The following is a 14,456-nucleotide window of genomic DNA, read 5'->3' as shown; positions in this document are numbered from 1 at the left end:
CGTGCGTGCGTGCGTGCGTGCGTGCGTGTGTGTGTGTGTGTGTGTGTGTGTGTGTGTGTGTGTGTGTGTGTGCGTGCCGTGCACGCTTGTGCATGCGTGTGTGCGTGCGTCCGTGCGTGTGTGTGTGTGTGCGCGCGACCGCGCATGTGTGTGTGTGTGTACGCTTTGGAGAGAGGCAGCTAAATGCACCATTAGCTAAAATAAATGCACCATTTACCAATTATGTAATGTTTTTTATGGTTGGCCTGTATGCATGCATGTGCCTGCAAAAGTAAATCATGTATGTCTACACCAATCACAGTTCCATCCATCCATCCATCTTCAACCGCTTATCCGGAATCGGGTCGCGGGGGTAACAGTTCCAACTGAGATTTCCAGATTTCCTTATCCCGAGCAACTTCCTCCACTGCCTCAGGGATTATACCGGGGCGTTCCCAAGCCAGTTTGGAGATATAATCTTTCCATCTGGTCTTTGGTCTGACACAGGTTCTCCTCCCAGTGGGACGTGCATCGAGGACCTTACTAGGAAGGCGCTCGGGGGGCATCCGTACTAGCATAGGCGATTTTAAGGGGTGTCCTAGGGTGCACGTGCACCCCCTGGCCGCCAGGCGGCCATTTAGATTTTTTTTTTTTTTTTTTTGTAATGTAACTTTATTTTATAATTATTAAATAAAACAGTGATCGTGATTTGTAAAATGTGCGCAAAAAGAGAGGTGGAGGGGCAAGTATTTCAGCTTGCTTGCTTGCAATGTAAGACCTATCAGCTTGCTTGGCGACGGCGCTGTTGGCAGACTTGGCAGGCACTGTGGGTGGGCTGTGAGATTGACACCTGTGCTGGCCGGCTGTGTGACTCTCTGATATGATGACCCACAATTCTGTGATTTCCTTATCTGTTTCCGCCCGCCTAAAACAATATGGATACAGCAGCAGAGCAGCAATAATGGCGAAACGAACTATAAATACAAAGACAATTGACCAATTCTTTATAAAAAAGAGCAAACCCAGTGCCACAACCGATAATTCATCATCAGGAAATGTGAACACGGGTTCACTCGACACTGACAGTAATGCTAATGAACGTGAACCAGAGGAGGTGGACGGAGCTTGCAGCAGCAGTGATCCAGCCACCGACATCACTGTGGAAGGCTCGCCGTTGCCGGAGACCGAGGCCCCGGTTCCTCCACAGCAAGCAAGCCCCACTCCAGACTCAACTGTTGTTACCCCAGGCCCAGGCCCAGACCCAGAGGAGCCAAATGAAGCCAACTTTGTTCATGAAAGAGACCCTTGCCATGGCCTGGATAAAGCCAAGCAGTTTTTGGCTTTGGGTCCATATCAGCCAGAAGATGTAGAATGTCCATTAAAGGCCGCTGGCGAAAAACAACGCAAATTCAGAAAGGAGTGGTTTAAAGATTTTGCCTGGCTGGAGTATAGCGTGCGCCATGACCGGGCGTTCTGCTTTCCATGTCGGGCCTTTGGTTCTGAGAACGCCGAGCAAGCTTTCAGGAGGACAGGTACATAAAGACAAATCTCTGTTTACACAATGCTGTTGTACTCCCTCCAAGTGCATAGTCTATTATGTTATGAGCGCAGTTTCTCTACTTTGAGACAACTAAAAACGTATTTACGGACAACCATGACTGATAAAAGAGTGTCAGATATAGACATTTTACAGATTGAGAAAATACACGAAATTAAAGTGCAGAAAATAATTGAAAGGTTTGCAAGTGCCAAAACCCGGAGGCTGCAGTTCATTGTGTAATAAGGATGTGTCTACTATTTGTTTTTGTGAAATGCTTATTTGACACTGTAAATGACTGCTTGATTGCTTGATGAATGATGATTAACTTGATGTTTGGCTTTATATGTCCTGGCTGTGCTGCCTCTGTCTGCAAAATAAGTAAATAAATCCTATAGATAGACATATGGTGTCTAGAAAAAGAAGCACCTGTTTTACACTTTTTTTTTGTTTATATTGTGTTACATTTGGGTACAAAATTAACTGCAGAAATCCGCTAAAACAACATTACAAAACCGCTAATATCCGCAATTTTTTTCTATTTCTATTGTATGAATTGTACTGTCCGAATAAAATTTATTTGACTATGGAAATATGCCTGTTACTGTGCAATTTTCCCATGCATGCAACAGTGTACATATAGTAAAGTACCCTGCATCAAAAAAAAATAATAACTCAACAGGACATTATGTGTAAAGAGATGGTAAACCTTAAAGGGATAGTTAAGCCCCAAAATGCATTTTTTTTCCCTATTACTCACTTACTCACTCACCTTACTCACCCCATGGAGATATTTTTTTAGTTTTTGTCGCAATCCTAAACCAATCATTTGAGGAGACTCTGTGTGTCTCCAAATAGGGAACAAAGGAGGCGCTTTTCGTCTCCATTGGGAATCACTGCTGTTCATCAAATTGTTGGCTTAGGAATGCGACAAAAACAATTCAAGTCTCCATGGGGTGAGTAATCGAACTTTCCCTTTAATCTTCTGTATACTAATTCCTTAATTAATAATTACTAGAGAGTATAGGGACAAAAGACAGACCCTTGTTGAGGAATGAGGAGAGACATCATTATACAGTTCTTTGGAGGAAGAACTTGAAATCGCTGCTCTGAACCATAACTGATTAATGGCAAGGACATTGTGATTAAACCTGCAGAAAGTGAGGGGGCGGGGAATTGATGCTCGATCTCTTCCTAAAACACATTTAAAATGTAAATAAACAATGTTCTCTGTGTGAAAAGAGAGTGCATAGATTAGTGAAGTATGTACAAACACCACAATCCCACATGCTGCCTAGAAAGATCTGAACACACGATTTGTGGCCTTGAACGCCCCATTTATCAAGGTGTTTATACTGGAATAAGTTATAAGCGTGCGTTGAGACGCGTAGTACCAGACCCCGATGATATCTATCAGCCATAGATTATACACAAGCATACTTTCCCAGGAACATTAACATTTTTACTGTACTTCCTACAATGTTTGGTGTATACTGTTTTGCCGCTGTGCATAGCAGGATAATTCTACTGCTGCTATTAGTCCTCCTCACTATACTACTACTATTACTACTACTATTGCTATTACGAGTGCTTAACCCAGTGGTTCTCAAACATTTCTGTAAATAACATTTTCATCCATGGCACTCTTGAATTACATTGTTACTTCACAGTACCTATACATTTAAGTCAAATATGTAAATCTTTCCCCCTAAGATAACAGCACAGTATGTCAAGAGGGAAAGGGGAAACTTTAGAGTTTCCATTAGGACAGATTGAAAGTAACTTCTGGGGGGAACGTTCACCAATAATAGCTGTGACGGTTGTGAGCTTGTATAAGGTCGGCTATTTTTGGTGAAGAGATTGGTGTAACGTTAAGTATAGGCTGAAAAAGATCACACCTAGTAGTGGTCCGTAGTGGTTAAACTGAAGTGATATTGATAAATTCCAAATATTATCAATGTATTCTGCATCACACCACCCTAGGGAGCCACAGCACCCACTTTGAGAAACCCTAGGATCCCTATTCTGGGGACAATTCGGTGAATATATAGGCACACATTGCAAGAATAGCAGATCTACAAGTTCGCCAGACATTGTAGATTTAAGTTGTTAAAAGACAATCACTATTGGAATTGTGAATTTGATTTGGACACTTGAAGCTAGCAAAGCCCTTCAAGATTAATACCACAGAAATGACAGTGATCAGAACAGGTTATACTTCTGTATTTTTTTTTTTAGAAACTGCTGAGCAAAGCAAATCCGGTGTCCCAGATTAACACTTAGCATGCACGCACACACACACACACAGACACGTGCGTCATTGTTAGTAGTATATCCTCATTTGGTGTCTCAGTTAATTTTTTGCCCACTTCAAGTTCCCTGGTATCTCTAACCACGCACACACACACACGCACGCACACACACACACACACACACACACACACACACACACACACACACACACACACACACACACACACACACACACACACACACACACACACACACACACGTCATTGTTAGTAGTATATCCTCATTTGGTGTCTCAGTAAAGTTTTTGCCCACTTCAAGTTCCCCGGTATTTCTAACCATTTCTTCTTCTTGTGTTTTACACACACACACACACACACACACACACACACACACACACACACACACACACACACACACACACACACACACACACACACACACACACACACACACACACACACACAGACACAGTAAACTGCACCTGGCCCTGTTCTTTTTTTTATCACACGATTTTGCAACCAATTCTTCACCCGGTGTCAATCATCTAATGTAATCCTGGGCGCTACACTCCCTCTGCCAACTTGGGGAGACAACGGACTGACCTCATGCTTCCTTCTACGCATGAGGAGTCCAAGTTGCTTCTTTTCACCTGACAGGGGGGAGTTTCCCCGGTCGGACGTAGCGCATGGAAGGAACACGTTATTCCAACCAGTTCCTTTCCCCTCCATCAGGCGCCCCGGCTGGCAAGGGGGAGGCAATATAGAGACCAGGATTACTGCATGTTTTTAGTGAGGGTACCTACCCTAGGAGACACGGGGGGAACATGCAAACTCCATGCAGAAAGGCCCTTTCACCAACCCCACTTATAGGGTATGGGCACTGATAACGCAGAGGAGAGAACACGCCCCCAGCGCCCACAGCATCCCCAGCCGGAATCGAACCCTGGACCTTCTAGCTGTGAAGCGACAGCACTACTGACTGCACCACCGTGCCCCCAGTTGATTCTGTTCTTGAAACACTTTTTCCTTCTATGGAAGGGACCAGGGACCCCCAGAAGAGAAGATTTGAGTAAGTTAAACAATTCCAAATTATCCAGACTTTTTCAAACACAAACACCTTTTCCTTAAAATGTTCAAAAAATAGCAGATGTATAGGCAATAAGCTCACGACACGCTGTGAGCTTGTATATCCACTATTTTTGAATAGCCAACGGATAAAATATGGATAAAGGGGTCAAAACTTAAAATGACTGTGTTAACTCTTTTTGCCAGGGGCCCTGGCTGGAACCTCCTAAAAGACCGGACCCCCACTTTGAGAACCACACTGGTTTGCAACAACACCTCCCCTCTGTCCTCTGTGAGTGAATGTTTGATGGCCGGAGGTTTTAATAATGGGACATACAGGCAGGCCACTGGCTTTGGCTGGGGGTTGCCATGGGTACCGCACAACATTGGGGGGGGGGGGGGGGGGGGGGGGGCAGAAAGGGGCAGCCTATTTACGCAAACAGCAAGGAGAGGGAGGAGAAAGGAGAGTGTGGGACGGACGGAAGCGTTTAAAACGTAGTCATACGACAGGTTATATAAACTCGGCATGCGAGACAGAGGGAAAGGGAGCTTTACATGCAGTCGAGACATTCCTGATCAGTCCGTCCTATACGAGAGCTCCCTGCTGCAAGAACAGACAGCAGTGAGGATCACACTTCATACTGGAGAGGTACAGTAACGTCAGAGAGAGAGAGAGAGAGAGAGAGAGAGAGAGAGAGAGAGAGAGAGAGAGAGAGAGAGAGAGTGAGAGAGAATGTAGTGTGTGCGCGTGTGTGCGCGTGTGTGCGCGTGTGTGTGTGTGTGTGTGTGTGTGTGTGTCAGGGCTCATCAATAGGTTATGTCCAACCAAATGTAAGACCTGGTCTTCTTCGTGGCAAATTTTAGATTTTCTGTTTTACATAACATAATGCTCTTATTTTGATCATAAGACCCAATTACTGACATGCCAAGTCTCCAGGTTTTATTATGACAGTGGTTTACTAAGACACTATGGCACATTTAGGAATCCACTAGTGGTTCTCAAATGTTTTATTTGCTATGACCCCCATAACTCGAGAGTGTACAATGGGTCCATTTGGTTCCATTTGTACCAAAATGGTACCAGAGTTCAGAGTTACAGACCTCTGAGACCTGTTATGGTTGACGTCATTCATGGTTCTTTATGTGTTTTTAGTAATATTGTCTGCTCATTTAGTATGTTTCTGTGTCTGTGTCTGTGTCTGTGTGTGTGTGTTGGAGTTGGAGAAGCATTTTCAGCAGCGAGGGAGTTTGGGTGAAAATGTATACCAAAAGATTGTGTCTTCTTTAAACAGGTCAGAATTGTAGAAATCTTTTCAATCATTTTGTAAAAAGGTACAAAGTTACATAACATGGCAGTCTGTGTTCATGACGTGATTTAAACAAGTGCCAGCAGGTTGCACATCAGGGGGAGAAGAGTGAGTTGTTATCTTTTATTTCTTTACAAGAAAGGACAAACATATTGGACCAAAACGTTTCGGACCTAATGTTTCGGATCTGCTATTTTTGGTCCAAAACCGGACAAAGAATAGCAGATCTGCAAGCTCAGAGCAGGTCGCAACACAAACACATTGTGAGCTTGTAGATCGGATAGTTTTGGCTACGATATATATATATAGTGTAGAGGGGAAAAAGGAGGTGGCCTGGCTATACATAGACCACCGGGGGACTCTGGTCAATGAAATGTAATGGGTTAACTGGTTAGAGAGCTTATCTCTTTGTTTTGGGGCCAAATGATACGATTTCTGTGACTTCTTCTGAGTCAGCACTGTTCATGTGAATGTTGAAATCTCATAATTCTAAATTATCTGTCATACTTTGTAATAATGCCAGCAGTCGGCTCTGAGAATTATGGGAGAAATAGTGATGTGTGCCTCGGAGGCCCTGTATATCGTAATAAAAAGTACAGCTGGTTCAGCTTTAAAGCTCAAGGGCAAGATATTCTGAGGATGAGAACTTTCCCAGGTCGACCTTTGTACAACTACACTTCGCTGTGTACACTCTAAAAACAAAAACTAGGCTCTACTCAATTTTATTGGTGAAACATTTTTACACTCAAAAATATTGAGTAAATATTACTGTTATGAAATCAGGTAGATGATACTCAATTAATTTGAGTAAAAGTAACCAAAACTTTTACATACTTATTAACAACTAAAATTGAGTACAATGACCTAAAGAAATTGAGTAGATATAATTAAATTATTCAGTCAATGCCACAAAAGACTACAAGTAAATACATTGAAATATTAAGTAGATCTAATTGAATATTAGAGTATGATTTAACAAAACAAATATGTCACATTTACTTTATTCATTTACTTTTATTGATTTAATTCATATAGTACCATTTACCCCTTTCATTTACTTTACCTTTTACTCCAGGAGTACATGATGTCAAATGAATACACATGAAATAATTATGCAGATAATTATGTTTTTAATCAACTAATTTTGACCAGTGTAACACCACATCAAGTATGAACATTCAACATACTTTAGTATGTAAATGACATGCAACAATGCCTGCAAAAACAATATGTTTAAAGATAATGATCAGGAAAGGGGTATCCCTGACACTTTTAAAATTATGTTTACTAAAGAGCAGTGTGTGTTCACAATACTGTATATAAGTACCTCTAATTGAACTGTGCATACTGTAAGTAAGCAGTCTGTCAAACATTATGCACCATAAGAACAATGAGCCCATCAAATGAACAGTAAGTCATAACCACAAAATACATTAAAGACAGTCAGAGGCCATTTGGCATGAAAGAAAATCACAACTTGGAATATGAAATAATAAATAAGCATTTACAGTAGCTCAACATTTAAACATATTGACTATGTACACGTGTAATGTCTATATGCTAAACTGACCTGTTTGCATTATGACTCGAATGCACCAGAAACAAACACTTTACATTAACTAATTACTATCAGCAACAAATACCATTGCAAAAATGCTGTTTTGACAATAAATCCACTTTCAGTAGGTTATACCCACTTTCTGAGAGCATCTTGCTGAACAGTAGTCGGCAAGCAGACATTTTTTCAGTCTCTGAACTTTGGCTGAAAGGTGTCCAGGATCCAACTTTTGGAACATCTCAAGACCATATCTGAGGTTCTTGGGGTATCTCAGATTAAAGGCATAGAACAGTCCCAACAGATAGCAGCAGACCCCCAAGATTGTTGAGGGCAGTGATGCCCTTAATCACAATACCTACATCAGTAGGTTCATTCATTGAGTCCTCTTGGTTCTGCAGCAGGTAGATCTTCATCTTCATCATCACCTCCTCTGTCAACTTCTCTTCTACTCTGACAGGTGCACCAGCAGCTTCCTTCCTGCACACATTGTGAAGATAATTGTTTAGAGCTCACTTTCAGGCTAAATGTTACAAGACACACAGACACACATTGAGCAATCCTAGCTGTCTCCACACATGCAGCCCTGGGCATAATCTTGAATCAGTTGGACCAGACATGCAACGGATGCAACAGCCATTCAGCCAATGTCACAACCTCATTCTCTGGACATCACTATGCTGTTCCTTTGCATGTGATGGTCTCATCCACGATGACATTAAAACGTCAAAACATTTATTTTACTAACTTGAAAGTCCTTGATCTTGACACTATCTTCTTCCAGATGGTCGATGAGACATCGGATGATGACCTCTCGTGTTCGTTGATTGGGGATTCCTCTCTGCAGAATAGAAAAATAATTATTTGAACAATAAAGAAAAAGTATGACTGCACTTTCATAACTAACATAAACTTTGGCAATACAATTGTTTCCACAACCCAGTTTTAGCAACGGAAGCTGGGAGACTGTCCTTAGTAGCTATTAAGACATACATTTAGAAATGAATAATCAGGAGAGAGAGAGTTGCAGGGGATAAAGATGAGTTTAGCATAAATTAATATAGTAATTATTGTCATTAGCCAGGTGAAATATAATTAAAGCAGTTAGAGTAAATGAAAGTTTCATACCTGAAGTACAATACTCATTTGTGCCCAAACTGCCCTTCTTGGACTGGAACATGGACAGTAGTTTGGGGGTATAGAAGTCCAACATTGCCATACATTTTGGCTCAAGATTCAGTGTGGTGATCATCCTGAACTTTGCACTAACCTGGAAGACAGAGATGAGGGGAAGAGAGTAAAAAAGAAGACATGTATAATAATGTAGGCCTATATCTGTGCATTTTATCTTCATTTTACACACCATTGTATGCAGCTGTGCATAGCTTGTAATAAATGCAAAAAGTCACAATGACTAGAGGGCTTGCACATTCCTCTCACTGTAACCTTAACTAGCTGCAAACCTTTGTAAAGAACATAAGTTATACCCAATACATTTGTGTAGCCTATATGCACAAAGATACAGTAAATCTACTTAACAATATTTGCAAACACTCTCCAGGTTTCTTGTTGAAGAAGATGTGTGCTGCTGCTGTTTGTTGACAGAATGTTCCAGTAGAACTTTCCCATGAACCCTTGTGTACAATTTTGAATCTTAGTCATATCTACTCAATTGTTTAAGTTGTTGTGAGAGATGAAAGATTATTAAGTTGGAATGAATAATAATTAAGGGTCTTTTTAAATTGATCCATATAAGTACTCCATACTCAAATATTATGAAGGAAAATTACCAAAACAAATTGAGTATAATTCATGAATAAAATCAGTTGGTCAAATACTAATTTATTCTCATGAAATTAACTCAAATGATATATGTACATCTAACTAAAAAAGAACAGTTGGATTTTTACTCATTTTGTTTGGTGTGACCTACTCAAACAATCACATGCATGATATTCAGTGATTTTATTGAGTAAATATAACTTTTTCTAATAGTGCTATTTACTCGGTCACAGAATTCTTTCTTAGAGTGTAAATAGTGGCAATCCCACCCCCGCTTTTACTCTATCTCACTGTCTGTTAGATGCTGAATTCTGGCAGTTATGCATCAATAAGTGTCCAATTGCACTTCATGTCTATTGTCTAACAATTTTTCAGTTAACCACTTGAACCCCATGCAACTTGCATATCCTAGAGAGAACATTCACCAACACTAGACGATCTACAAGCTCACAACGTGTTGCAAATACGACACATTTATTGTGAGCTTGTAGAACAGGTGTAGATCAAACAAAGCGTAGTCTGGTTCTTTCTAAAACTAGAGGGTTTAAGTGGTTAATATCTTAAAGACTCTCTGGCACATAACTAACTGTAAAGCCCCTATCATAGTAGGCACCGCGGTGATAAGCTATCCACCACGGTGTAGTCTTTTTAACTCATTTTGTGCTCCAGACATGAACGGGTTAAAATGTCCAGCGTTCCTCTTGCAGGCTCCGTCCGCGGCCATTCTCTTATTTTGAAGGCCAGAAGTCGATTGCGTAAACATTTCCTGTTTGACGTCATGACGTCATTCACCGGAAGCGATCGTCATCCCATGCGGTTGCTGTAATGGCCGATCGTTGCCTTTCAGCTTGTGTTTTTTTAGCGAGAATCTAATGCCATCCTTGGCTTCAAAAGTGTTTTTTGGAGAAAATGGACATTAAAGATGAAATCGACCGTCGGCCTCCATGTTAAGGGATTACTATTTTGTGCACGTGGATCCGCGATGATGATGAATCGGCGAGTCTAATCGTGCCAGGACTTTCCAACGGACCGTAGGGTAAGATTGCCAGCTTTACTCTATATACAGTATTTTACGCGAGTATACTCGGGATCGGCACTCCGAGTACTCGAGTATTTTTCACGAGTATTCTCGGGATCGGCTACAAATGGGTTAAGTCATAAAACTACAACATTGCGTCATTACTCGCGGTGAAGAGCTATCCACCGCGAACCCCAACACATCTCTGTGTTTTTACTTTCAGACAGATCGGCCCATCAGTCATCACCCCATTCACTGATTGGTCGATCTAGACCAGTCAGTCACAGTGATAGTAGACCTACTTCACCATGACTGACTATGATGGCCTCCACTTATTTTCTCACTTTAGGTGGATAGCTTTACACCTACAATTTGCGGTGATAGGCTCTTCACCGCAGACTCTGATAAAGGCTTAAGATCATCAGTTAAAGAAAACATTTTCTAGAGCTCTAACATTGATCTATTATATTAGTCGGGTCTAAAACAGATATGGTGGCTGACAGCAAGTAAATATAAAGAAAAAGATGTGCATATGAGTTAAAGGCATTGTGTCCTTAATCTTTCTCTATCAAAAGAAGAAAGGGAAAGGACTGAAATAGGTTTTCTTTGAGGTGAAATGTCCATTTCCCATCCGAAAATCATCCAAAATAGCCTCTATAACACTTGTCATCACTATTATCACTCTGTAAACATGTATTCCTATTTGCTAATACTAAATTAAAGTTGAACAACTTGGGCAGTAGCCTATCCACAATTTCATATTTTTTTAAAAGCCCATCGCTTCTGGAATCATCTCCCTATCCACATTCGAGAGGCTAGCTTGGACTTATTCAAGCTCTAAGTCTAAACACTGTTTGTTTGCATCCACCTTTTACATTCCTCGAATCCTCTGAACCAGGGCTGCCAACCCTCAGGAGTCACCTGGATTTCGACCACATCTCCTGCTGAACTCCTGGATTGTAATTTCTCCTGGATTTGGAATCAAACTGCCCAAATTCACCAGAACACAGAACATTATATCTACCCCCCCCCCCTCCCCCATGCATGCAGGACAGTATACAGAATTAGCATTAGACAGATAGAAGATAGACCCTCTAATCATAAACATTGAAAAAAAGAGCCATAAAATTCTGGAAACACCTAAAAATGAGTGACCCCAAATCTTATCATTATAAAGCCCTCAAAAGCCAAGAGATGAGCATAGAGAAGAGTCCTCTCAGTCAGTTGGTCCTGATGCCTCGGGGCTGTTAAGTATGACATCATTTTGTAGGCAGAGGAGAATTTCTGCCCCCAGTTTCCGTGAATCTTTTTACTATTTTTACTATTTACAAATTTTTCTTCTCTTTGTTGTTGAAAGGAAAGTGTTAGAATTATACTTTAGTCGTTATTTTTGTCTCGGATCTGTTGAAAATAGCGAGGGACAGAAAATGCTCTGGGGGCAGATTCTCCTCTGCCTACAAAATGATGTCACGGCTTAAAAGCCCCTAACAACAACCCGCCTCAGGACAGTGACATCATTCCCCAACAAATCCCACCCAACCAAATTATGAATCAACAGAAACAAACATATGAAAACTATTGGATCATTGGAACAAAAACCCAAAGTAAACAAAATTGCTAACTGGCCCTAAAAAGACAATACACCGTGGCAGAATATCTGGTGACAGAATATCTGGTGACTGATAAAAAAGTGAGAAAAACCTTAACAATGTACAGACTCAGTGAGCACAGCCTGGCCATCGAAAAAGGCAGACATCGACTGGCTGCCCATAGAGGACAGACTGTGTTCTCACTGTGGTCAAGGAGTGGTGGAGACAGCTAGAGCTCCACTTCTTGACTGCATGTGACAAATACAAACAAATAAGAGAGGAATACTACCCTAAATTCACACAAATAACAAAAACAAAGATACAGTTTGACTCCATCCAGGCAATCCCCTATTTATGAAGCCGAATGTTCAAGGTTGGCAGCAAAATATATGTAGCAGCCTGTCACAAAATGAGGGACAACGGGTGAACACTATAAGTGTTGATCACAATGAATATAGACTAATGTAATTTTGCTTATATTTGTCTTTGTTTTGTTCATATGGATTGTTCTGATTTTGAATATGTATTTATATTATTAATTTGTATCATACTGTATGCAATGCTTTGGCAATGTAAGAATGAATGCTTGTCATGCCAATAAAGCAAATTTGAATTTGAATTTAGAAGGACACAAAGTTATTTCTTCAAGAACAATTACACTTGCTTGAATGGAGTTCTTCTGACAACAAAAAACAGTAACTCAGTATAACCAGTGGTTTTCAACCCTTTTCATATCAAGGTCCATTATTAAGTGTGCCTGCCATGCAACGCAATGGCAAAACACTTATTGTAATCCGCCATACTTAATTAATTAATGATCCCACAAAATTTGGAGCCGTAATAACTGCCGCACGATTTACGCCACCGCCGCGATATATACATCAAAACGTGCGGCTCGGCCGGGAATGGTGTGCTATTACTTTTCTTTCCGATCCGCGTTACCATTGCGACGTAATTCGCAAAAAACGACGCAAAAACCCCATTGACTTTGAATGGGGGACTTGCAAACACAACTTTGGTCTTTTTCCGGCCAATAGGGATGAGCTGTAATTGATTAAGCCCCGCCCCCTCTGTATTCCTATTGGCTGGGCTTTAAACAGCCACTATTCCAGTTCACAGCATGGTACCGTCTTGAAACTTGGTGTCTGGACTTAAACGGCCAATAGGGACTTATTAATTAAGCCCCGCCCCTCTTAAGCCCCGCCCCTATCTTCCTATTGGCTTAGCTTTAAACAGCTATATCTCCAGTTTGCAGCATGGTAACGTCTCGAAACTCGCTGTGTGTACTTACATGGCAAATAGGAATTATCTGTAATTGCTTAAGCCCCACCCCCCTGCCTTCCTATTGGCTGGGCTTTAAACAGCCATTTCTCCACTTCCCAACATGTTGCTGGTCTCAAACTCAGTGGGTGGTCCCACAGTCCCAACGGCTAACCGCTAACAAATGCCTAATGTTTAAAATGATAAAGGGAAAAATTCAATGATAATGCTAAAAATGCTAAAGCTAATGCTAATAAAAATGTTTCTAATGATAAAAATGCTAATGTAAAAAATTCTAATAATGATGTTAATGTTAATGCGAAAATGCTAATGCTAACACCAACTGCTATACAAGGTTGCACACACTTAGCGAGCTGCAGGCACACTTAAAATTTCTTAGAAATTTTCTTTTCTAGTTTATTCTGCATTTGAGCCACGGACCACCATTTGATTACATTTAGCCTCTCAGACCCAAGACACCTGGAAACACCCTCAAAGGGACCACTGGTGGTCCCCAGACCACTGGTTGAGAACCACTGATGATCTATGGCAGGGGTCTTCAACAGGGGGTCCGGGACCCCTAGGGGGTCCTCAGAGTTACTACACAGGGTCCTCCAGATCTTTGTGACTTTTTTATATTAAGCACTTGTACCCTAGCGTACATCTTCTGAGAACGTTAGCCAAAAATAGCAGATCTACAAGAGTGAAAGGTCAAGTTTATTACATATTGACGGTTCAAGTGGTTAGATATCTGAAAACACAAATTGATATGAATCTAAAATACACTGATGATTGTGCTGTCAAACAATGGAACTATATGGAATCTATGAGAAGGTTGTGGGGGTCCCTGCTTCATCTCTCTCTCAACCAAGGGGTCCAACCTTGGCCTGAAAACGTTGAAGACCCCTGATCTATGGGTTCAACTTCTGCATGGTAGTACTGGCGGCGCGGTAACCTTTCCCCTCCAGAAGAGGGCAGTATACACAACAGCATGATTGTTCTAAGTCACTTCACTTGGGATGGAGGGGGGGAACATGCCAGAAGAGGAGGAGAAAGGGAACGAGAGGGAAAAGATGAGAAAGAAAGAGAGCGAGTGAGTGAGTGAGTGCAGA

This window comes from Nannobrachium achirus, assembly GCF_963921795.1.
Source record: "Nannobrachium achirus genome assembly, chromosome: 22".
NCBI classification, from domain to species: domain Eukaryota; kingdom Metazoa; phylum Chordata; class Actinopteri; order Myctophiformes; family Myctophidae; genus Nannobrachium; species Nannobrachium achirus.
This window is presented reverse-complemented; position numbering follows the sequence as displayed.